This window comes from Pseudophryne corroboree, chromosome 3, assembly GCF_028390025.1.
Source record: "Pseudophryne corroboree isolate aPseCor3 chromosome 3, aPseCor3.hap2, whole genome shotgun sequence".
In the NCBI taxonomy this organism is placed as follows: Eukaryota; Metazoa; Chordata; class Amphibia; order Anura; family Myobatrachidae; genus Pseudophryne; species Pseudophryne corroboree.
Genome location: NC_086446.1, coordinates 532,702,612 through 532,729,453, shown reverse-complemented (window position 1 = coordinate 532,729,453; position 26,842 = coordinate 532,702,612). Strand labels below are relative to the sequence as shown.

At 45.8% G+C, this 26,842-nt stretch overlaps 1 long non-coding RNA gene across 2 annotated transcripts in view; it reads right to left on the bottom strand.

The window, feature by feature from the left end:
- Positions 1-26,842, bottom strand: part of LOC135056236 (uncharacterized) — a 421,784-nt gene that overhangs the window by 316,923 nt on the left and 78,019 nt on the right. For both annotated transcript variants that reach the window (XR_010243931.1, XR_010243932.1), the window contains exon 2: positions 1,363-1,402. This is a non-coding gene — a long non-coding RNA (uncharacterized LOC135056236). The remainder of the gene's footprint in view (positions 1-1,362; positions 1,403-26,842) is intronic.

Below are 26,842 nucleotides of genomic sequence, written 5' to 3'. Positions count from 1 at the left end.
CAAGCCTTAGTACATCTCCCCCAGACTACATATAGCTTTATAACAAGTTTTTTTAGGCACTTACATGATTTTGAAAATATTATAAAATGATTGTATATATAGTTCAGTCCTGATCGCTGGGCTGCTAACTTGGCTGTCCTGCGTTCAGATAGTCGCCACTCCCAGGGGGAGTGTAAATTCGCTGTGAAAGTGTACAATCCTATGTGTTCGCTGAACTGCAAATATCCACTGTGTGCAGTCTGCGCAGCCCAGAACTTACTCCTACAGTGCGATCAGAAGAGGCTGTTCCGGGCTGGAGCGGACGTCAGACACCCTTCCTGAAAATTCCTGCGTTTTTTCAGACACTCCCAGTAAACGGTCAGTTACCACCCACAAACGGCCTCTTCCTTTCAATCACCTTGCGAACGCCCGCGTGATCGTGATTTTTGCGCCATCCTTTCGCTGACCGGCGATGCCTGTTGTTGGCCGACGCATGTGTGCATTGCGGTGCATACACATGCGCAGTTACTACCTGATCGCCCGCTGGGAGATCAGGTCTGAATCACCCCCTAAGTCTCCCATACCTGAAAATCCGATTTCCCCAATATTTTGAAATCAGAAATTTTTTGAGCGTGATTGAGATAGTGACATTCTTTCTTTCTGATGGTACAAGGTACGCAAAATTTGTTTCATGAACACAGTTATTACAATATTTTATAAAATGACCTTCAGGCTATGGGATCAATCCAATTAGCTGCGAAGGGTGTGAAGTGCTGTTGCCGCGGCATATAAACGCTGGCAACGGCAACTGGTTTCGCACCCTTCGCAGCCTGGATTGTGCTTGAATTTGCACACAATTATTTTCTACCCTATGGGGCAGTGAGCATATTTGAGCAAGTTCGGGCCGCTGTAAAGTGCGTCCGCTGACGCGATGTTTCCCTCCCGCAATATCATTGCGGCTAACTGGATTGACCCCTATGTGTATACGGTGAATAAAAAACATACTATAAAGTGTTTAGACTTGGGTCCCATCCCAAAGATATCTCATTATGGTATGCAAATATTCCAAGATAAGGAAAAAACAGATATACAAAATACTTCTGGTCCTAAGCATTCTGGACATGGGAGTCTCAATCCATAAGCATCAATATATATATTTGTGCGGAAGATGGTTATCTTCATGCTGGCAAATTAAAAATAAGTTATAAAGATAATATTAGTAGATATAAAATATTCCTATATGTTCTCTATTTGCATGTCTGTAAAATGTACAGCCATGGGTAAATAAAATACGCATGCATGTTTATATGATAGTTAAAGAGCAGTATGTCAAGTTTTCTTGTTGTCATGTTTATACAATGAGCTCATAAAATTCCCACGTACCTGCAGATTATCTTTAGTTCAAAAGGAAACTCTTCTATTCCTGTAAAAACAAAAATAAATCACTAAGCAAAATAGATATCACACAAAAAAATGAGCAATTCTGTCATCTGGAATAATGGAATAATGTTAGTTAACAGAGCAAAAACAAACAAGTCTTCAAGAATGCCCAAATACAAGTTTTAGAGTGAAATCTGACTGTGCATAAATGATGAAAGGACAAAAGCGTACAGTACATTCAGTTCTATTTTATTGTTATTCTTTGTATGGGAAGGTGACAGCCGACGGTGGTGCAACAGAACTCCGAGCCACGTATGTAGAAAGAGCAGAATTTATTATGATTAAAATAATGTCAGTGGTAAAAAATGTCAATTCTGCTGCGTGAAATTGGGTCAATGATTCACAATTTGTTATGCAGTTTCTTAACTCCAATAAAACACACCAGGAAAATGTTTCAGAAAATTGTTCAAGTCCTAATGAAGCCCAAACCACTATAGAAAGACTTAATTTTCATAAAGCTACTCATTGTAAAGATGAAGATATTTCTGCATATGCAAGAATTGAGAAGGTTGTTTGAACATTGGGGGTCATTCGGACCCGTTCGCTCGCTGCTTTTTATCGCAGCCGAGCGAACGGGTACCCACTGTGCATGCGTCGGCGCACTACGGCCGAAGGGCGTAGCTGGGCTGCGATCGCCTCTGCCTGATTGACAGGCAGAGGCGGTCGCTGGGTGGGAGGGGGCGGAATGGCGGCGCTTGACCGCCGTTTTGTGGGCGCGGTCCGGCCAACGCAGGCATGGCCGGACCGTGCGGGGAGTGGCCCGCAGCGGCTGCGTGACGTCATACGCAGCCGCTGCAGGCCGGGGAGCGACTAGTAGCTCCCGGACAGCATGCTAAAGCTGCGCTGGCCGGGAGATACTCTTGAAGTGCAAAGGCATTGCCGCTGTGGGATGCTTTTGCACTTCTGCAGGGGGGGGGCGGGGGGGGCGGCGGCTACTGACATGTGGGGCGGACCAGCCCTGTGCTGGACGTCCCCCCCGCATGTCAGTGTGAATGATCGTAGCTGTGCTAAATTTAGCATAGCTACGATCATCTCGGAATGAGGGCCATTGGCGCCAAAAGCAGGTTAGCTGGGCCCAAGCTCAGCAGAGGAGACTGTGGCAGTAGATAAGATAAACAGAGGAGGCAGAAGGCTCCACACGTGGCTCAGCGATGAAGGCCTCAGTACAATGTGGCTGGGCTCCAGAGGAAATATGCCCTATCTCTGCCCAAACCGCTCCTCAGATGAAGCAGCATAACTCCCTGAGGGTGACACTGTTGGAGGGAATCTGCAAAGGTGATTGAGTGTCCATGGATGGGTTCATATACTGGGACGAAGGGACAGAAAATGATCCAAGTGCAAAAATTATTGTTTTTCCTATAAACCCCACAGAAAATACTTTCTGGTACTTTATTTTTACATTAATACACCTTTCCAAAATAACAAATCAGGCGTCCACGTGTAGGTTTACACTAAAACAATCTGCACCTGAAAATAAAAAATAATTTTTTTAGCTTATTTTTTCCTGTCTCAGTTTAAACTCTTAAGGTCCGTACACACTGGCCGATATATCGGCCGTTTTATCGAACGGCTGATATATCACGGGTCCGTCGGCCAGTGTGTACGGGCGATATGTCTGTGAACTCCGTCGTTGCAGCACAGCCGATGGCAAATATATCTACCGATATATTGGCGCATCGCTGTGTGTGTACGGGCAACCAGCCGACCGCCTGTACACAAGCTGCGGCAGCCGGCGGTGATTGAAAGCTGAACTGGGCGGGTGTGTACACGCCCGCCCAGTTCATGACGTCCGTCCCCGACGGATCGGGCAGTGTGTATGCACAGCACACTGCTCGATCCGTCCATACATATATCTGCAGATCAATTGATCTGCTGATATATCTATCAGTGTGTACCCACCATTACTGTATTTAGAAATAATATAGTATATCCATATACTATAGCCATTGCCATAAAAAGTGGACTACTTTTCTTTTTTGAATATAGATGGGGGAGATCTGGGCTTTAATTCCCACAACTGTAAACAAATATTAAAAAAAAAATTGTGTAGAGTTTCATTTATTTTCTAGTGATCACCAGACAATAACTACTACGAGAGCGGGTGTGAATCACAGGGTCAACTGTATCTAGGTCGACAGTCATTAGGTTGACCACTATTAGTCGACAGTGACTAGATCGACACCTGACATAGGTCAACATGGCTGTTAGGTCGACATGAATAAGGTCGACATGAGTTTCCCCCCCATTTTCTTCGTAAAGTGACCGTGAACCCCAATTAGTGCACAGTGTCCCCTTGCATGGCTCGCCATGCTTCGCGCAAGGTGCCTCCCTCCACTACCGCTGCGCTCGGCACAGGTTACTATTCCCAATCGTGTTCCATGTGTATTGTAAAGTATGAACAAGTTAAAAATAAAAAATGTAAACTGATGTCGACCTTTTTCCATGCCGACCTTGTAAATGCTGAGCTAGTGACCATGTCGACCTATAGACCATGTCGGCTTAATGCATGTCGACCAATATCGGTCGACCTAATGAGTGTTAACCTAAGTAGAGTCAACCTAGGGACCGGATCCCACGAGAGCATACTGTAACGTTTGAAAGAGCATACTCCACTCTTTCAAAGCAGGTTGACTCCTTGTGTGTGCAGGAGAGTTTGTCGAAGATAGGACACAATGCGCCCTTCCCACATGTGGAAATCTTTTTTTTTCCGGATTGAACGATATTGTATAGTGATCAAAGTTGAATAATTACCAGACAGTAGCTTCCAATGGGTCATATAATTTGGAAAAGGGGACTTCTCTCTTTGATCTGTGAGTATATTCCCATTTACAGTGTAATCATGAGTGCTATAGGACATGCACAGTCCCAACATCTGTATTCTATAGCGCAGTCTAATATTGTCTGGTGAGCACCGGAAAATAGCTAATAGTGGGCCATGTAATGTTCAGCAGGGGAATCCCCTCTTTCAAATATGTGTGCCCCCATTTTTACAGGTAACATTATGAGGGTATAATGCACGTAGTGCCCTTTCCCCCACATTTGGAAAAAATACATTTTCCATAGTGCAGAGTAACACTGTCTGGTGATCACGTCACAAGAGGTACTAAGGGGCCCCATTACTTGGGGTTAAATCTGTTTAAGGATAAAGACACTAAAGAAGTAATCAATACAGATGTTAATGATTGCATGAATTTACATTTTTGATGTATCTCATGCGATGTATGAGGAGGCTTTGGATACATATTGAATGTGGGGTCCAAATAACACTTGTGAAGTCATGGATAACACCTAGGCAGTGAGCATGAGGGGTAAAGTTTATTGTCATGTCAACGGAAATAGAGGCAAGAATATTAACAACTCAATGTTTGAAAGATTGAATTTGAGGTGGCGGGATGACATCAAAGATGAAATGGCAGAAAGTCAAATTAGAACATCCAATGGCTAAGGTCATAAAATCCATAGAACACATCCTTTGACCAAATAAAATGACACCGGCTGTAATAATCTATTTAACTCAAGTAGACTAAAAAGGGACCTTGGAAACCCACAATGTTTTAGAAAATAAAGGAGCCTATTTAAGATGCACTAAAAATCCATATTTAGGGGTTACTCTAGTTATCAAAGTCTACTGTCAATGCTGGGTTTCTCCAGCAACAGCTTCCGCATACAAAGCTTGCTATACCCTATTTAACAAGAACAGCACACAGGTACAAGTAATAACGCTGACCTTTGACCACTATCAACAGCTCAGAATGTCAATATCAGGAGGACAGTAGTTTCCTAAATTACCAGTAACAAATAAAGGTGTTGTTTATCACAATAATTTAACCTTTTTTTTTTTTTACTAACTATATTTCCATAAAAATACAACTGAAGCCAAGGTTCATATAGCTGCCGGACTGGCCAGCGAAGTGGTAACAGTCCTCTTATCACTGACAGTCAGTATCATTAGGACTCAGCTCTCCCAGTGAATCTTTTGGTAAAATGACCCAAATAAATGTCAAGAACAGAGCAAGGAACATTCATGGTTTTATGATATTATAATAATTATAGTACACATTAATGAGGACAAAACTTATACGGATATTTTTATTTGTGTCATGCTTTAGGATTGCTTACATTCTTAAGAAATGACATCTTGTGACATTAACAATTAAGTATTTAACTTGTACATTAGGGTAAATGTGTCTTTATACATTTTCAGCAATGTGTTTAGTGTGAGCATCTAAAATCAAGCTCTAAATATATGTTCTAATTAATGAAAACTTATTATTACACTATAAATTTACAAATACAATAGGAGATTCCAATCCAAAGCATTTTTAAAACAACTTGCATCTTAATGTCAAAATACTTAAAGCTACTCTAAAATGTATTCTGTATTAAAAACAGGTTATGCTAGTTATGCAGTAATATGAGAGTGGTTCAATAAGTAAGGTATTAAGACCTCTCATGTGTAATGTTCTCTATTTCATTTGAATTTCCCACCAGGTAAGAGCAGGTACTCCACTGCTTCTCCTCACAGCCATTAGACTGCACATCATATCAGTCATACTGTCCAAACATCAGCTGTTAGATGGCGGGGCTAACGGAAACATGGTCACACATTGAGGTGCGCAGTGTCATCAGCAGCTGAAATGCAACGCCAACCTGTTGAGGAGTACAGTGATAACGTCATGTCACGGAAACAGGTTTGGGTTTGGCGCACTGTCTTTGGTAACGGCAGGAAAGACGTTCAAGATAAGCAGCAATCCAGCCGTCCAAGCATGTCTACCACATGCGGTGCACCAAACCCAAACCTGTTTCCGTGGCATGACGTTATCACCATACACCTCAAGTTGTCAATGAATTTCAGCTGCTAATGTGCCCCTGCAACTCAATTAAAAATGGCTTTGGGTTGATGTTGCATTGTGCAATGCATGTGATGCGCATGGAAGACAAGGAAATCATAGTGAACACTTAAAAAATAACAAATAAGATACAGTAGCAGTACAGTGAACAAGGTTGTTAGTGGTTATAAGCAAAGTACAGTACAGTTCAATCTGTTATATGGTGTCACTTCTATAAATGATGGATAATGATAACCAGCAAGTGTATTCCAGCAAATGAAAGAGTTTACAGTCTTTTGGAAGATATTAAAATGTCGATATAATAATTTTTAAGTGTGTATATACACAAATTTGTAAAACGTTGAAAAATTAAACCACACTTTCAGTATTACTCCCATCTATAATCATTTTTAAGTGTGTATATACACAAATTTGTAAAACGTTGAAAAATTAAACCACACTTTCAGTATTACTCCCATATACAATTTCAGCATACATGTCCCACATCATCTAACCAATTTTTTGCCTTTTAGAGAAATTTACATGTCTTTATTGGCCATATATTACTAACTAAAAAAACATTAAAAAACATTATTATTCATTTGGAATAGTGTTTCAGGAATACTGCACTAACTTAAAAGGAGTACTTTTCCACACTCTTCACCCATACTTGCCTACCTGACCCTCTCCATGAGGGAGAAAATGCTCTGTTCCTGGACTTTCCTGGTAATGTATGATTGCCATCACCTGTGGTGAAACACCTTTCTTATCAATTAACTAACTCACCACAGGTGATGACAATCATACATTACCAGGAAAGTCCAGGAACAGAGCATTTTCACCCTCATGGAGAGGGTCAGGTAGGCAAGTATGTCTTCACCTAATCTGGAGATGTGAGCTAAAATGCACAATAACCCCCTATGAGACCTATGTTAACGCATGTTTCTAACTGAATAGCAAAAGGTTGCGGCTGCAGGTTTTTTATTGGCGTTAATTTCCTACCACCTACCTAATTTAGGGGGTCATTCCGATTTGATCGCTCGCTGGCAGTTTTTAGTAGCCGCGCAAATGCTATGCCGCCGCCCACTGGGAGTGTATTTTAGCTTAGCAGAAGTGCGAACGGTTGTATCGCAGAGCACCTGCAAAAAAATAAGAATTTACTTACCGATAATTCTATTTCTCGTAGTCCGTAGTGGATGCTGGGGACTCCGTCAGGACCATGGGGATAGCGGCTCCGCAGGAGACAGGGCACAAAAGTAAAAGCTTTAGGATCAGGTGGTGTGCACTGGCTCCTCCCCCTATGACCCTCCTCCAAGCCTCAGTTAGGATACTGTGCCCGGACGAGCGTACACAATAAGGAAGGATTTTGAATCCCGGGTAAGACTCATACCAGCCACACCAAATCACACTGTACAACCTGTGATCTGAACCCAGTTAACAGCATGATAACAGCGGAGCCTCTGAAAAGATGGCTCACAACAATAATAACCCGATTTTTGTAACAATAACTATGTACAAGTATTGCAGACAATCCGCACTTGGGATGGGCGCCCAGCATCCACTACGGACTACGAGAAATAGAATTATCGGTAAGTAAATTCTTATTTTCTCTGACGTCCTAAGTGGATGCTGGGGACTCCGTCAGGACCATGGGGATTATACCAAAGCTCCCAAACGGGCGGGAGAGTGCGGATGACTCTGCAGCACCGAATGAGAGAACTCCAGGTCCTCCTCAGCCAGGGTGTGCCCCTGACCAAGTAGCAGCTCGGCAAAGTTGTAAAGCCGAGACCCCTCGGGCAGCCGCCCAAGATGAGCCCACCTTCCTTGTGGAATGGGCATTTACATATTTTGGCTGTGGCAGGCCTGCCACAGAATGTGCAAGCTGAATTGTACTACACATCCAACTAGCAATCGTCTGCTTAGAAGCAAGAGCACCCAGTTTTTTGGGTGCCTACAGGATAACAGCAAGTCAGTTTTCCTGACTCCAGCCGTCCTGGAAACCTATATTTTCAGGGCCCTGACAACATCTAGCAACTTGGAGTCCTCCAAGTCCCTAGTAGCCGCAGGTACCACAATAAGCTGGTGCAGGTGAAACGCTGACACCACCTTAGGGAGAAACTGGGGACGAGTCCGCAGCTCTGCCCTGTCCGAATGGACAATCAGATATGGGCTTTGTGAGACAAAGCCGCCAATTCTGACACTCGCCTGGCCGAGGCCAGGGCCAACAGCATGGTCACTTTCCATGTGAGATATTTCAAATCCACAGATTTGAGCGGTTTAAACCAATGTGATTTGAGGAATCCCAGAACTACGTTGAGATCCCACAGTGCCACTGGAGGCACAAAAGGGGGTTGTATATGCAGTACTCCCTTGACAAACTTCTGGACTTCAGGAACCGAAGCCAATTTTTTTCTGGAAGAAAATTGACAGGGCCGAAATTTGAACCTTAATGGACCCCAATTTGAGGCCCATAGACACTCCTGTTTGCAGGAAATGCAGGAATCGACCGAGTTGAAATTTCTTCGTGGGGCCTTCCTGGCCTCACACCACGCAACATATTTTCGCCACATGTGGTGATAATGTTGTGCGGTCACCTCCTTCCTGGCTTTGACCAGGGTAGGAATGACCTCTTCCGGAATGCCTTTTTCCCTTAGGATCCGGCGTTCCACCGCCATGCCGTCAAACGCAGCCGCGGTAAGTCTTGGAACAGACATGGTACTTGCTGAAGCAAGTCCCTTCTTAGCGGCAGAGGCCATGAGTCCTCTGTGAGCATTTCTTGAAGTTCCGGGTACCAAGTCCTTCTTGGCCAATCCGGAGCCACGAGTATAGTTCTTACTCCTCTACGTCTTATAATTCTCAGTACCTTGGGTATGAGAAGCAGAGGAGGGAACACATACACCGACTGGTACACCCACGGTGTTACCAGAACGTCCACAGCTATTGCCTGAGGGTCTCTTGAACTGGCGCAATACTTGTCCAGTTTTTTGTTCAGGCGGGACGCCATCATGTCCACCTTTGGTCTTTCCCAACGGTTCACAATCATGTGGAAGACTTCCCGATGAAGTCCCCACTCTCCCGGGTGGAGGTCGTGCCAGCTGAGGAAGTCTGCTTCCCAGTTGTCCACTCTGACAGTGTTATCACATGATTTTCCGCCCAGCGAAGAATCCTTGCAGTTTCTGCCATTGCCCTCCTGCTTCTTGTGCCGCCCTGTCCGTTTACGTGGGCGACTGCCGTGATGTTGTCCCACTGGATCAATACCGGCTGACCTTGAAGCAGAGGTCTTGCTAAGCTTAGAGCATTGTAAATTGCCCTTAGCTCCAGTATATTTATGTGGAGAGAAGTCTCCAGACTATATCACACTCCCTGGAAATTTTTTTCCCTGTGTGACTGCTCCCCAGCCTCTCAGGCTGGCATCCGTGGTCACCAGGACCCAGTCCTGAATGCCGAATCTGCGGCCCTTTAATAGATGAGCACTCTGCAGCCACCGCAGAAGAAACACCCTTGTCCTTGGAGACAGGGTTATCCGCTGATGCATCTGAAGATGCGATCCGGACCATTTTTCCAGCAGATCCCACTGAAAAGTTCTTGCGTGAAATCTGCCGAATGGAATCGCTTCGTAAGAAGCCACCATTTTTCCCAGGACCCTTGTGCAATGATGCACTGACACTTTTCCTGGTTTTAGGAGGTTCCTGACTAGCTCGGATAACTCCCTGGCTTTCTTCTCCGGGAGAAACACCCTTTTCTGGACTGTGTCCAGAATCATCCCTAGGAACAGTAGACGTGTCGTCGGAAACAGCTGCGATTTTGGAATATTTAGAATCCACCCGTGCTGTCGTAGAACTACTTGAGATAGTGCTACTCCGACCTCCAACTGTTCTCTGGATTTTCTTTGAAGAAGAATCATCATTTCGGCCATTACCTTGGTAAAGACCCGGGGTGCCGTGGACAATCCAAACGGCAGCGTCTGAAACTGATAGTGACAGTTCTGTACCACGAACCTGAGGTACCCTTGGTGAGAAGGGCAAATTTGGGACATGGAGGTAAGCATCCCTGATGTCCAGGGACACCATATAGTCCCCTTCTTCCTGGTTCGCTATCACTGCTCTGAGTGACTCCATCTTGATTTGAACCTTTGTATGTAAGTGTTCAAATATTTCAGATTTAGAATAGGTCTCACCGAGCCGTCTGGCTTCAGTACCACAATATAGTGTGGAATAATACCCCTTTCCTTGTTGTAGGAGGGGTACTTTGATTATCACCTGCTGGGAATACAGCTTGTGAATTGTTTCCAATACTGCCTCCCTGTCGGAGGGAGACGTTGGTAAAGCAGACTTCAGGAACCTGCGAGGGGGAGACGTCTCGAATTTCCAATCTGTACCCCTGGGATACTACTTGTAGGCTCCAGGGGTCCACTTGCGAGTGAGCCCACTGCGTGCTGAAACTCTTGAGACGACCCCCCACCGCACCTGAGTCCGCTTGTACGGCCCCAGCGTCATGCTGAGGACTTGGTAGAAGCGGTGGAGGGCTTCTGTTCCTGGGAATGGGCTGCCTGCTGCAGTCTTCTTCCCTTTCCTCTATCCCTGGGCAGATATGACTGGCCTTTTACCCGCTTGCCCTTATGGGGACGAAAGGACTGAGGCTGAAAAGACGGTGTCTTTTTCTGCTGAGATGTGACTTGGGGTAAAAAAGGTGGATTTTCCAGCTGTTGCCGTGGCCACCAGGTCCGATGGACCGACCCCAAATAACTCCTCCCCTTTATACGGCAATACTTCCATGTGCCGTTTGGAATCTGCATCACCTGACCACTGTCGTGTCCATAAACATCTTCTGGCAGATATGGACATCGCACTTACTCTTGATGCCAGAGTGCAAATATCCCTCTGTGCATCTCGCATATATAGAAATGCATCCTTTAAATGCTCTATAGTCAATAAAATACTGTCCCTGTCAAGGGTATCAATATTTTCAGTCAGGGAATCCGACCAAGCCACCCCAGCGCTGCACATCCAGGCTGAGGCGATCGCTGGTCGCAGTATAACACCAGTATGTGTGTATATACTTTTTAGGATATTTTCCAGCCTCCTATCAGCTGGCTCCTTGAGGGCGGCCGTATCTGGAGACGGTAACGCCACTTGTGATAAGCGTGTGAGCGCCTTATCCACCCTAAGGGGTGTTTCCCAACGCGCCCTATCTTCTGGCGGGAAAAGGTATACCGCCAATAATTTTCTATCGGGGGAAACCCACGCATCATCACACACTTCATTTAATTTATCTGATTCAGGAAAAACTACAGGTAGTTTTTTCACACCCCACATAATACCCTTTTTTGTGGTACTTGTAGTATCAGAAATATGTAACACCTCCTTCATTGCCCTTAACATGTAACGTGTGGCCCTAAAGGAAAATACGTTTGTTTCTTCACCGTCGACCCTGGAGTCAGTGTCCGTGTCGACCGACTGAGGTAAATGGGCGTTTTAAAGCCCCTGACGGTGTTTGAGACGCCTGGACAGGTACTAATTTGTTTGCCGGCCGTCTCATGTCGTCAACCGACCTTGCAGCGTGTTGACATTATCACGTAATTCCCTAAATAAGCCATCCATTCCGGTGTCGACTCCCTAGAGAGTGACATCACCATTACAGGCAATTGCTCCGCCTCCTCACCAACATCGTCCTCATACATGTCGACACACACGTACCGACACACAGCACACACACAGGGAATGCTCTGATAGAGGACAGGACCCCACTAGCCCTTTGGGGAGACAGAGGGAGAGTTTGCCAGCACACACCAAAACGCTATAATTATACAGGGACAACCTTTATATAAGTGTTTTCCCTTATAGCATCTTAATATATAATCATATCGCCAAATAAGTGCCCCCCCTCTCTGTTTTAACCCTGTTTCTGTAGTGCAGTGCAGGGGAGAGCCTGGGAGCCTTCCCACCAGCAGTTCTGTGAGGGAAAATGGCGCTGTGTGCTGAGGAGAATAGGCCCCGCCCCCTTTTCGGCGGGCTTCTTCTCCCGTTTTTCTGACAACCTGGCAGGGGTTAAATACATCCATATAGCCCCAGAGGCTATATGTGATGTATTTTTAGCCAGTATAGGTACTTTCATTGCTGCCCAGGGCGCCCCCCCCAGCGCCCTGCACCCTCAGTGACCGTTGGTGTGAAGTGTGCTGAGAGCAATGGCGCACAGCTGCAGTGCTGTGCGCTACCTCATGAAGACTGAGAAGTCTTCAGCCGCCGATTTCTGTACCTCTTCTCTCTTCAGCATCTGCAAGGGGGTCGGCGGCGCGGCTCCGGTGACCCATCCAGGCTGTACCTGTGATCGTCCCTCTGGAGCTAGTGTCCAGTAGCCTAAGAAGCCAATCCATCCTGCACGCAGGTGAGTTCACTTCTTCTCCCCTAAGTCCCTCGTAGCAGTGAGCCTGTTGCCAGCAGCACTCACTGAAAATAAAAAACCTAATAAAACTTTTACTCTAAGCAGCTCTTTAGGAGAGCCACCTAGATTGCACCCTTCTCGGCCGGGCACAAAAACCTAACTGAGGCTTGGAGGAGGGTCATAGGGGGAGGAGCCAGTGCACACCACCTGATCCTAAAGCTTTTACTTTTGTGCCCTGTCTCCTGCGGAGCCGCTATCCCCATGGTCCTGACGGAGTCCCCAGCATCCACTTAGGACGTCAGAGAAATGTGTGTAGTTTCAGAGTAGCTCAAAACCTACTCAGCGCTTGCGATCACTTCAGACTATTCAGTTCCGGGTTTGACGTCACACACCCGCCCAGCGTTCGCCCAGCCACACCTGCGTTTTCCGAACACTCCCTGAAAACGGTCATGCCACCCAGAAATGCCCACTTCATGTCAATCACTCTGCGGCAACCAGTGCGACTGAAATGCATCGCTAGACCCTGCGCAAAACTGCATAGTTTGTTGCGCGTGCGCATTGCGCCGCATACGCATGTGCAGAACTGCCGTTTTTTAGCCTGATCGCTGTGAACAAATGCAGCTAGCGATCAACTCGGAATGACCACCCTTATCTGCTCATTAGATTCCATGTCGCAAACCCAGGAGAACAGGTGAAAGAAAAAGGAAAAGGTCAGGGTGTTACATTTGTACAGGGCACCTCAATTTCTGATTGGAGCCCTGATCTCTAAAACCAATTAGGCAGTTGTACAGTGACATCAGTTGCCGCTGCAAGCCTGTACAAATGTATACAACCTCTTGTAAGAGAGGTAAAAACTGACAAAGGTGAAAGCTCTCTAGTATTTCTTGGGAATTATAGATGTACATGTGTTATTCTTTAAAACATTGTGTTTTTATAATGAAAACATAAAAAGGCCTTATAGAATATAAACATTATATTATTTGAGGTGGCAGGTGGTAATAGAGGAGAACTTGATTGTGTTAATGTGAGCATCAAAAATGATTTTGTGAAGTTGCTTTGAATGTTATGAGGAAGCTGACCAAAATCAGTTCAATATTCTACTTCTACAAACCCACAGACTCCCACCCAGTCATACTAACAGCTACCTTGCTAATAAACGGTTATCACAACTGGATTACCAGGCATATCTAGATAACAGTGGAGAGACAAAGATGGTAGACAGTACGTAGATTAACTAAAAGAGTAATGTGAACTACTTCTTTAAGGCCCAGATTTATCAAGCCTTGGAGAGTGATAAATTGCAGGTTGAATTTAGTAAATTACTGTGGTTTTTTTTGGTTTTTGTTTTAAAATTGCACTCTCAAACGGCCGATGTCAGCAGAGATTGATCTCGGCTGACATCGGCAAAAACACTACTGTTAGTATATTTCTCTTTATGTGCCCTATGGGAATGTAATTACATTTCTAAAAAATAATAACTAATCAACCAATACTTAAGTAGCCATAAAAGTCCATTCTGTCATTAGACAAGGTATAACTTTATCTGCAAGAAGTAATAGTGCAGAAATGTTTATAAAGGTGTGGTAAGTGTGGCTGACAGAACTTCCCAGGCACCTGCACCGTAACGAAAATTCAATAGTGCTTATTACTAGGACTTTCTTAGTCAAAAGCTATTGCCCAAAGTAATCTATCCAGTGGTGCCAAGAGCAGGGGGAAGCAGGTACTTTTTACCCAGACCCAGGCCTGATGGAGGGGCCCAGCCTGGGTTCAAGTCGTCGCCCTGCTTACCTGGCAGCAGCAGATGCAGCTCTTCTCCTCAGCCCAGCACATGCTGCTGTGTGCTAAGCTGCAGCGTGGCCCGTTAGGTGCTTAAAGTACTACATTTTCTGTATTTTTTCAAGGGTGTAGGGCCACGCCTTCCATAATTAGGCCACACCCACTGAAAAGTACCTGGGCCCGGACAGGATCTCTACTGCCCTGTCTATCTACCTGTATCACTTTTATCTTTTGGAGGCACTACTTTGTGGTGAAGCAGTTGATGAGCTCGCTGACCTTGCTGTACACAAATGCCCACATGAACCCTTTGGCTCATATATGGGGCAGGATGTACTAATGTACATCGCCGCCCATCGCCGCCCTGCGCCACGATGCTGATCGCATATGTACTAACATATGCGATCAGCAATGCGAAGGACAGCTCTACCGATAAGAGCTGTCCTCCGCGATGCACAGCGGCAGCCTGACTTCCGGGATTCGGCCCCAGAAGTCAGTCTGCGCATGCGCGGGGTGACGGGGGCGGCCGCAAGGCATGCTGGGAGGGATCCGATCGGATCCCTCACACAGCGCCGCGGAGAGAAGCCCATAGGCTTCTATGGACTATCGCCAGCTAAAGCTGGCGAACCCCGCCGCGGCGCGAACCTGGCGGCCGGGGGATAATACATCAGGAAAATGCGGTAAACAGGGGGTTTACTACATTTTCAGGTTAGTACATCCCGCTAATGATGTGTAAATCTGGCACTGGTACTAGCCAGTGCCTCCTCTGCCATTTACCTCACTGCATGCCACTAGAATCATGTTACTATTGGACAAACATCATCAATGAAAATCCTTCACCTTGTATTAGCTTTTTAAATATCAAACTCATTAATGAATACTCTGCATAAACACCATGACCTGCAATTCTATGAAGTTCAAAATATGTAAAGTTGAAAAAGGCACTTAGTACTGTGGCAGCATCCCTAACACAAACTTAGGGGGTCATTCAGAGTTGATCGCTCGCTGCCATTTTTCGCAGTGCAGAGATCAGGTCAGAACTGCGCATGCACCGCAATGCGCAGGCGCGTCATACGGGTACAAACCGGATCGTTGCTGGGCAATGGATTTAACAAAGAATCCATTTGCACAGCCGATCGCAAGGAGATTAACAGGAAGAGGGCGTTTGTGGGTGTCAACGGACCGTTTTCAGGGAGTGTTTGGAAAAATGCAGGCGTGTCCAAGCGTTTGCAGGGCGGGTGTTTGACGTCAATTCCGGGACCAAAAAGACTGAAGTGATCGCAAGGGCTAAGTCCAGAGCTACTCAGACACTGCAAAAAACGGTTTCGTCCCGCTCGGCTGCACACGCGTTCGCACACTTGCAAAGTGAAAATACACTCCCCTGTGGGCGGTGACTATGCGTTTGCGTGGCTACTAAAAGTAGCTAGCGAGCGATCAACTCGGAATGAGGGCCTAAGTACAAAAATGTTCTTTCGCAAAGCTCTGCAATAGACAATAGCCAAATATTGAAGCGTGGAGATTTTGCATTTCAAAGTACACAGCTTTTATAGAACCTTTTCTGTACACATTGAGAGTTCAGTGAGAAAGACAGCTGGAGGGAGATTGGCTGGTAATGGGGGAAGATGTGACATCATATCCTAGCCATCTGATTGGATGCCAGGCTCCAGGGGGTGAGAATTATTTCTGCTAAAATGAGCCCTCTACAACTTTTTTTTCAGCTCCTTGGGGGTAACATTGTTACTATGGCAACTAATTCATAGGCCTGCAGGCCGCAGACATGGGAAAATGGACAGTGTTGTGGGGCAGTGGTGTAAACAACACAAATATTTAGTTTAACCCTGTGCTGGAGACATTTAAAAGGAAAATAAAAAACAGCACCTAACGCAAGTTACAAATCCCTATGCACCACACATACAAATAAAAGGGCTTTATTACACATCTGTTCACAGTTATAGTTGCATAAGTAGTTTTATGTAAGTGAATGATGTGTGGTAACACTTTATCACACATTGACCAGTGGGAATTGGGGATGATGCTACACACACACACACACACACACACACACACACACACACACACACACACACACACACACGTGAACGGGTACCCAGCAAAGGACGGGTAGACAGGTAACGGACGCACAGACAATTTTTTCCATACCTCGTTAGCACCGCTTAATTGGGTTTTTCCATTGTAAAAAGGATAAAACAGCATAGACAGTACACACAACCAGAGAGATGTGCAGAGGACGGGAGTGTAGGTGTGTGTGTGGGGGAGGGAAGGAAGGAAGGGGGGGGGGGGGTGGTGGTGGTTGTGTGTTGTGGGGCTGCACCATACTGACAGAAGGCATGCAGCCACACATAAGCCATTTATCACCTGTAAAATTAGACTTTACTTGAACTCATAGTATTTAAAAGCCAGCAATTCTGTTTCAGATATATTTGAAATAAACATGTTTTAGCAAGTTTATTCCAAGTTTATCTGCATGGCATCGTTTAGGTGGTGAACGGGTTAAAGTAGGTTTAAAGTGGATAAAAAGTCCTCAGATCTAGTTGTCTAAGGCCTCTTGAATTCTAAAGCATCCTTTTGTTGCATAATCCGACAGTAATTAATTTTCTCCTGAATTAATTACAAGATTCCCAAGGAACGCAGGAATGAGGAGGGGGCTGTGGTGGGATACATTTCAGTTTAGCTTAACCTGAGATTCATTTCACATTTTCCTATAGCCAGTGTTATAGATATATGTCTAAATTCTATAGGGTTTCTCCTGAAACATTGAATGTAGAGTAAAAGGGCTGATTCGAAGTTGCGAGCAAAGTGAGAAAATAGCAAGTAACTTTTGCATCTTGGCAAAACCATGCTGTGCTGCAGGTGGGGCAGATGTAACGTGCAGAGAGTGAGAGAGCATGTCTAAACTCAGATCGAAATCACAATGTAAAAGTAAAGCTGTCCAGCATTTTTTTGGCTACATGCAAATGTGTGTGCGCTATATAAATAACTGGTAATAAATTAATAATAATACCACTTGCTTTGCTTTCACCCTTCTGTCCAGTTCATCCCAAACCAGCTTTATTGAGTTTAAGTTAGTGATGTGCACCGGAAATTTTGTCGGGTTGTGTGTTTTGGTTTTGGATTCGGTTCCACGGCCGTGTTTTGGATTCGGACGCGTTTTGGCAAAACCTCCCTGAAAATTTTTTGTCTGATTCGGGTGTTTTTTTGGATTCGGGTGTTTTTTTACAAAAAACCCTCAAAAACAGCTTAAATCATAGAATTTGGGGGTCATTTTAATCCCATAGTATTATTAACCTCAATAACCATAATTTCCACTCATTTCTAGTCTATTCTGAACACCTCACAATATTATTTTTAGTTCTAAAATTTGCACCGAGGTCGCTGGATGGCTAAGCTAAGCGACCCAAGTGGCCGACACAAACACCTGGCCCATCTAGGAGTGGCACTGCAGTGTCAGACAGGATGGCAGATTTAAAAAATAGTCCCCAAACAGCACATGATGCAAAGAAAAAAAGAGGTGCAATGAGGTAGCTGTGTGATTAAGCTAAGCGACCCAAGTGGCCGACACAAACACCTGGCCCATCTAGGAGTGGCACTGCAGTGTCAGACAGGATGGCAGATTTAAAAAATAGTCCCCAAAAAGCACATGATGCAAAGAAGAAAAAGAGGTGCAATGAGGTAGCTGTGTGACTAAGCTAAACGACCCAAGTGGCCGACACAAACACCTGGCCCATCTAGGAGTGGCACTGCAGTTTTCTAGCGAGAGGATGAGTGCTTCCATCCTCATTTGAATCTGAACCACTAGCCATGAACATAGGCCAGGGCCTCAGCCGTTCCTTGCCACTCCGTGTTGTAAATGGATTATTGGCAAGTTTACGCTTCTCATCAGACGCTTTTAATTTTGATTTTTGGGTCATTTTACTGAACTTTTGTAGTATACTTGATGACACAGAGGTAGAGCAATGGACTACTGTACCGTACTGCTATATATATATATATTGTGACAAGAACACTGGGATAGTGTTTGAGGGCAGGTATGTTTGTCCCAGGTTCTTGTCTTACATGTTTTAGAAAATGAAAACTTCTAGGAAAAATGCTTTTGTTTTGTCAGAACCTTTTCAGTTTGCTGTAAAAGCTGGGTAAAGGCTCTGAGAGAGAGATAAGGCGAGTTCTAGACATTGGGCCCAGTTCGGGTCTTTGGCCTCACAGAGGACTAATCAGGGTTTCAGCTGTGTAAGAGTGTTATAGGGCTGCTAGCCTGATTAGTATGGGCAGACTGCCTGGGAAGACTGGAGGGATCTGTGTGAGAGAAACACGCTTCCGGATACAAGTGAGCTATACAGTGTTTACTGGAGAACCCTGTGTTTTTGTTTAGTGATAGTTAGGAACATCTTGTGTTTAGTTAGTGCCGGACAGGCAAGGTATTTTGTTTTGGTGTTTGTTTTATTTTCTGTTTCAATAAAACTGGCCGGGGCCAGTTGTACCAGAAACTGGACTTGTGTTGTTCCTCAGCTGCTGCGTGCTGCCATATTCCCCAGAAAGAGGCGCCTTGCACCCCTACAGTGTTACAACTTGGTGGAGAATGCGAGCATGCCGCTCTGCGCATAAGTGAAAGCAGCAGCTTTATGAGGCCTGCAGAAAACGGTGGTTTATGCAGATACAGCCCAGTGTGAAGTTGCTGAGGCTCACCCCGAGGGTTTGATATATGTCCTGGGTGAAAGCAGCTACAAAGCCGCCTGAAAAATCTGTCGACATGGAGTAACTGCTTAAAGCCCTGCTGCAAGCTACAGCGGCTCAGCAAGAGGCCAACAGACAGCAGCAGGTGGCTATGGAGGAAAATTGGAGACTACAGCAGGAGGCCAACAGACAGCAGCAGGTGGCAATGGAGGAAAATTGGAGGCAACAGCGTCAGGATAGAGAGGCCTTAGCAGAAGTGGTGCAGAGACTTGCAGCTCGGGTTGGAGATGTGGCCGTCAGTGCTCCGACCAGCTCTAGTTCTATACGGGCAAGTCACTTCCTGCAGAAAATGACAGAGGCTGATGATGTGGAGGCCTACCTGACCACGTTTGAAAGGACTGCCGAGCGTGAGAACTGGCCGAAAGCACAGTGGGCCAGTCTGCTGGCACCTTTTTTGTCAGGTGAGCCCCAAAAAGCGTACTTTGATTTAAGCCCTGCTGAGGCTCGGGACTATGATAAACTAAAGACTGAGATCCTGACCCGCCTGGGAGTCACGCTGTCAGTACGAGCACAACGGGTGCACCGTTGGGTGTACGCCATGGAGAAGCCTCCGCGCTCCCAGATGCATGACCTTATTCAGCTAACAAAAAAATGGCTACAGCCAGAGACATTAACTGGTCCCCAGATGGTTGAAAGAGTCGTCATGGACCGCTACTTGAGATCTTTGCCCATGGTCCTGCGCAAGTGGGTGAGCCATGGAAACCCGGGTACTGCTGACCAATTAGTGGACATGGTAGAGCGGTATTTGGCAGCAGAGGAACTACTGATGACCACCCAGCAACCCATAGATCCTCGACAGCGCCCTTCAGTAAAGACTGGTAAGACTGTTCCGTGGGAAAACGTTGCTGGGCGGTTAAGAGAACGCAAGGCTGAAGAGACTGTAAACACTGGCCCTGGAGACAGGCCAATGGGGCTAGAACGGTCTATGTTGCCCAAACGGGTTGATAATCGTGTGGTTAAATGTTTTAGATGTGGTATGCCAGGTCATGTTATTGCCAATTGCCCAGTCATGCAAGAACCCATGCAATGTGATGCTGCCTTTGAATGTCGCAGAATGTCTTTCTTTGCTAGGTTAGCCTGTACTGTGGTACCTTCACCTGAGCTGGAAAAACAAATGTGTGATGTGTTCTTAGAGGGTAACCGGGTAGAGGCCTTGCTAGATTCAGGAAGTTTAGTTACCCTCGTGAAAGCTGGGTTAGTGAACCCCTTAAAAGGTCCAGCAAATACCTATTGGGGTAACTTGCATACATGGGGATACCCAATATTATGTCACTGCTGAAGTGAATATAGAAACTTGTTGTGGGTCAGCAATGGTTAAAGTAGGACTGGTCCCCACCTTGGTGCATAAGGCCATAATAGGGAGGGATTTTCCTCATTTTTGGAAACTGTGGGAATCACGTTTATCAACAGATGTGAGAAGTGAAGAGCCAGTTGGTAATACCGGTGATTGTATGGATGTACGTGTGTCTTCGGAACTTTCTGACCCTTTGCCTTTTGCCAGTTTGGCTGGGGAAGTGACAGACGGGGAGTCCAGTGAGGACCCTCTTGCTGGGAACAGAGACAGAGGGGTATATTTACTAAGCTCCCGATTTTGACCGAGATGCCGTTTTTTCATCAAAGTGTCATCTCGGTAAATCTCGGTCATTTACTAAACACTAATCACGGCAGTGATGAGGGCATTCGTAATTTTTTGCTAGTTCAGGTAAAAAATTACGAATGAATACACCATCGGTCAAAACGCGGCTGTTTAAGTATGAATCTCGGTCATTTACTAAGAAGTGCAAAGCAAAAAAACACAAAACACTGCCGTGAAAAATTACAACTCGTAAAAAAGTCCTAAAAAAAAAACAGACCTGCTTTTTTTATCCGTGATTTGAGATGCATGCAGGGATCCATGAGATCCGTGCATGTATATCAGTGGGAAGGGGTGTGAAAGTGCTTATTTTTTCAAAAAAAAATTGCGTGGGGTCCCCCCTCCTAAGCATAACCAGCCTCGGGCTCTTTGAGCCGATCCTGGTTGCAGAAATATGGGAAAAAAAATGACAGGGGTTCCCCCATATTTAAGCAACCAGCATCGGGCTCTGCGCCTGGTCCTGGTCCCAAAAATACGGGGGACAAAAAGAGTAGGGGTCCCCCGTATTTTTAAAACCAGCACCGGGCTCCACTAGCTGGACAGATAATGCCACAGCCGGGGGTCACTTTTATACAGCGCCCTGCGGCCGTGGCATCAAAAATCCAACTAGTCACCCCTGGCCGGGGTACCCTGGGGGAGTGGGGACCCCTTCAATCAAGGGGTCCCCCCCCAGCCACCCAAGGGCCAGGGGTGAAGCCCGAGGCTGTCCCCCCCCATCCAATGGGCTGCGGATGGGAGGGCTGATAGCCTTTGTTGTAAAAGAAAAGATATTGTTTTAAGTAGCAGTACTACAAGTCCCAGCAAGCCTCCCCCGCATGCTGGTACTTGGAGAACCACAAGTACCAGCATGCGGCGGAAAAACGGGCCCGCTGGTACCTGTAGTACTACTACTAAAAAAATACCCAAAAAAAGACAAGACACACACACCGTGAAAGTATAATTTTATTACTTACATACACACATACATACATACTTACCTTAAGTTCCCACGCAGGTCGGTCCTCTTCTCCAGTAGAATCCAAGGGGTACCTGTTGAAGAAATTATACTCACGAGATCCAGGGGTCCAGGCTCCTCGGGAAATCCAGGGGTAATCCACGTACTTGACAAAAAAAACAAAACGGTGTCCCGACCACGAACTGAAAGGGGACCCATGTTTGCACATGGGTCACCTTTCCACGAATGCCAGAAAGCCACTTTGACTTCTGTCTAAGTGGGTTTCTTCAGCCAATCAGGGAGTGCCACGTTGTAGCACTCTCCTGATCAGCTGTGTGCTCCTGTCCTCACTGACAGGCGGCACACGGCAGTGTTACAATGTAGCGCCTATGCGCTACATTGTAACCAATGATGGGAACTTTCTGCCCTGCGGTTGACCTAAAGTGACGTCACCGCTGAGCTGAAAGTTCCCATCATTGGTTACAATGTAGCGCATAGGCGCTACATTGTAACACTGCCGTGTGCTGCCTGTCAGTGAGGACAGGACCACACAGCTGATCAGGAGAGTGCTACAACGTGGCACTCCCTGATTGGCTGAAGAAACCCACTTAGACAGAAGTCAAAGTGGCTTTCTGGCATTCGTGGAAAGGTGACCCATGTGCAAACATGGGTCCCCTTTCAGTTCGTGGTCGGGACACCGTTTTGTTTTTTTTGTCAAGTACGTGGATTACCCCTGGATTTCCCGAGGAGCCTGGACCCCTGGATCTCGTGAGTATAATTTCTTCAACAGGTACCCCTTGGATTCTACTGGAGAAGAGGACCGACCTGCGTGGGAACTTAAGGTAAGTATGTATGTATGTGTGTATGTATGTAATAAAATTATACTTTCACGGTGTGTGTGTCTTGTCTTTTTTTGGGTATTTTTTTAGTAGTACTACTACAGGTACCAGCGGGCCCGTTTTTCCGTCGCATGCTGGTACTTGTGGTTCTCCAAGTACCAGCATGCGGGGAGGCTTGCTGGGCCTTGTAGTACTGCTACTAAAAACAATATCTTTTCTTTTACAACAAAGGCTATCAGCCTCCCCATCCGCAGCCCATTGGATGGGGGGGGGGACAGCCTCGGGCTTCACCCCTGGCCCTTGGGTGGCTGGGGGGGGGGACCCCTTGATTGAAGGGGTCCCCACTCCCCCAGGGTACCCCGGCCAGGGGTGACTAGTTGGATTTTTGATGCCACGGCCGCAGGGCACTATATAAAAGTGACCCCCGGCTGTGGCATTATCTGTCCAGCTAGTGGAGCCCGGTGCTGGTTTTAAAAATACGGGGGACCCCTACTCTTTTTGTCCCCCGTATTTTTGGGACCAGGACCAGGCGCAGAGCCCGATGCTGGTTGCTTAAATATGGGGGAACCCCTGTCATTTTTTTCCCCATATTTCTGCAACCAGGATCGGCTCAAAGAGCCCGAGGCTGGTTATGCTTAGGAGGGGGGACCCCACGCATTTTTTTTTGGGATTTTACATTGTTTAATTAAAAAAAAAAAAATAAGAACCCCAGCACGGATCACACAGATCCGGCCGAGATTGATTGTAAAAAAAAACGGCAGTGTTTTGCTAATCACTGCCGTAAAAATAGGTAAAAAAAAAACGAATGACATCGACATCGGAAGAAAAGAAAAACCCGAATACGACAGCTTAGTAAATCCATCGTAATCAATTCAAAAAGTTGCAGTTTTACACTGTCGATGTCATTCGTGATTGAACTTTGACCTTTTTTCGGAAATTACGAATCTTAGTAAATTTACCCCAGAGTGGTTAGAAACGAAAGTGTGCCTGACCTGGAGGTAAAAAAGGATCTGTTTGCATCTGAACAGTTAAAGGATCCTACCTTGATAAAGGCTAGAGAGAATGTTAAGATTGTTAATGGGGAGCCTGTGGTACCAGGTGACAGGGTTACGTATCCCCACATGGCCATCTGTAATGAGCTCTTGTACCACATTGTCAAAAAGGGTGAGGATGTGGTGGAACAGCTGGTAGTACCCCAGCCTTATCGGAGAACGGTACTAGATTTAGCTCATAGTCACGTTACAGCAGGACATTTAGGGGCAGAAAAAACCACTGAAAGAGTTTTACAAAGGTTCTTTTGGCCAGGGGTTTATAAAGAAGTGTCTGAATATTGTTCTTCCTGTCCTGAATGCCAGTATCATGCCCCTAGACCCCATTTCAGGAGCCCACTAGTTCCCATGCCTATTATAGAGGTCCCGTTTGACAGAATAGCCATGGATCTCGTGGGGCCCTTGTTAAAGTCCGCTCGGGGCCAACAGTATATCCTGGTAATAATGGACTATGCCACTCGATATCCTGAGGCTGTCTCTTTACGCACTATCACAACCAAGGCGATAGCTAGGGAGCTGGTGCAGGTTTTTAGTAGAGTGGGAATACCAAAAGAAATTTTGACTGACCAAGGTACTCCATTTATGTCAAGGGTCATGAAAGAATTGTGCAAATTATTTAAGGTCACTCACCTCAGGACGTCCATTTACCATCCCCAAACTGATGGGTTGGTGGAAAGGTTTAATAAAACATTAAAAAGTATGTTAAAAAAGGTGGTTGATAAAGATGGAAAAAACTGGGATTGTTTGTTGCCCTACTTGTTAATGGCCGTCAGAGAAGTTCCTCAGTCCTCTACGGGGTTTTCTCCATTTGATTTGTTGTATGGTAGGCACCCCAGAGGGCTGTTGGACGTGGCCAAAGAGACGTGGGAAGGACAGCCCACTCCTTATAGAAGCGTTATTGAACATGTAACACAAATGCAGGATAGGATTGCAGCCGTTGTACCTGTTGTCAGAGAGCACATGGAACAGGCCCAAAGTGCTCAACAGAGGGTCTATAACCGGAGTGCCAAGATACGGGAATTTGCTCCTGGAGATAGAGTTCTTGTTTTGGTACCCACTGTGGAAAGCAAATTCCTAGCTAAATGGCAGGGTCCATTTGAGATTAGGGAAAAAGTGAATGAGGTTAATTACAAAGTATACCAGCCGGGAAAGAGAAAACCCGAACAGATCTACCATGTTAACTTAATCAAACCCTGGAAAGATAGGTTGTCTCTGTCAGCGGAGCCTTGCCCTTCGGTGTCTTGACCCTGGTTGCTTCCCGCAGTGAAGGTGTCAGAGACATTATCAGCTGATCAGAACAATCAGGTTAAAGAATTTCTCATCCAAAATAGGGAGATATTTTCAGAGCTGCCTGGCCGAACGACCATAATAAAACATGACATTGTCACAGAACCAGGGGTCAGGGTTCATTTAAAGCCATATAGGATTCCTGAAGCTCAGCGAGAAGCTATTTCTAAAGAAGTTAAAACCATGTTAGAACTTGGAGTCATAGAGGAGTCTAACAGTGAGTGGTCCAGTCCCATAGTGCTCATCCCGAAGCCAGACGGTAGCATACGCTTCTGTAATGACTTTCGTAAGTTAAATGAGGTGTCCAAGTTTGACGCATACCCCATGCCCCGTGTGGATGAGCTTGTAGAAAGGCTGGGAACAGCCAGGTTTCTCACCACATTGGACCTGACCAAAGGTTACTGGCAAATACCTTTATCTGATAGCGCCAAAGAAAAAACAGCCTTCTCGGTTCCGGAGGGGCTGTACTAGTATAAGATGTTACCCTTTGGGTTGCATGGGGCTCCAGCAACCTTTCAACGGGCGATGGATAAAATTTTGAGGCCCCATAGAAAATATGCAGCTGCCTATTTGGATGATGTGGTAATTCACAGTACAGACTGGGGGTCCCATTTGGTTAACGTACAAGCAGTACTGGACTCAATCAGAGAGGCAGGGTTAACTGCTAACCCAAAGAAGTGCTGCCTCGCAATGGAGGAGGTCAAATACTTGGGCTTCACCATAGGCAGAGGTCTGATTAGGCCCCAATTGAATAAAATTGATGCTATTCAAAACTGGCCTCGTCCAGTGAATAAAAAACAGGTAAGGGCTTTTTTGGAATTACTGGGTACTATAGACGGTTTATTCCCAATTTTGCGACCACAGCGGTGCCGTTGTCAGACCTTACCAAAGGGAAGCAGTCAAATATGGTGAAATGGAACCCTGATGCAGAAAAAGCGTTCCAAGCGTTAAAAGTGGCTTTGTGTTCACAACCGGTGTTGATAACACCAGATTTTTCAAAAGAATTTGTGGTACAGACAGATGCCTCAGAGGTAGGGATAGGTGCTGTGCTGTCCCAAACCAGAGATGGGGACGAACACCCTATCATTTATTTGAGTAGGAAACTCAATGAGCATGAAAAAAGGTATGCCATTGTGGAAAAGGAGGCTTTGGCCATTAAGTGGGCACTAGATACCTTGAAATATTACCTCTTGGGTAGACAATTCAGACTAGTGACAGACCATGCCCCTTTAAAATGGATGTATGTAAATAGAGGCAAGAATGCTCATGTAACTAGATGGTTTCTAGCGTTGCAGGACTTTAAGTTTACGGTCGAACATAGACCGGGAACACAATTGGCCAACGCAGATGCATTGTCTCGCATCTTCTGTTTGGGGGCTACAAGTGTTCCGGCCCCTAGGTCGAAACAGGGGAGGGGGATATGTGACAAGAACACTGGGATAGTGTTTGAGGGCAGGTATGTTTGTCCCAGGTTCTTGTCTTACATGTTTTAGAAAATGAAAACTTCTAGGAAAAATGCTTTTGTTTTGTCAGAACCTTTTCAGTTTGCTGTAAAAGCTGGGTAAAGGCTCTGAGAGAGAGATAAGGCGAGTTCTAGACATTGGGCCCAGTTCGGGTCTTTGGCCTCACAGAGGACTAATCAGGGTTTCAGCTGTGTAAGAGTGTTATAGGGCTGCTAGCCTGATTAGTATGGGCAGACTGCCTGGGAAGACTGGAGGGATCTGTGTGAGAGAAACACGCTTCCGGATACAAGTGAGCTATACAGTGTTTACTGGAGAACCCTGTGTTTTTGTTTAGTGATAGTTAGGAACATCTTGTGTTTAGTTAGTGCCGGACAGGCAAGGTATTTTCTTTTGGTGTTTGTTTTATTTTCTGTTTCAATAAAACTGGCCGGGGCCAGTTGTACCAGAAACTGGACTTGTGTTGTTCCTCAGCTGCTGCGTGCTGCC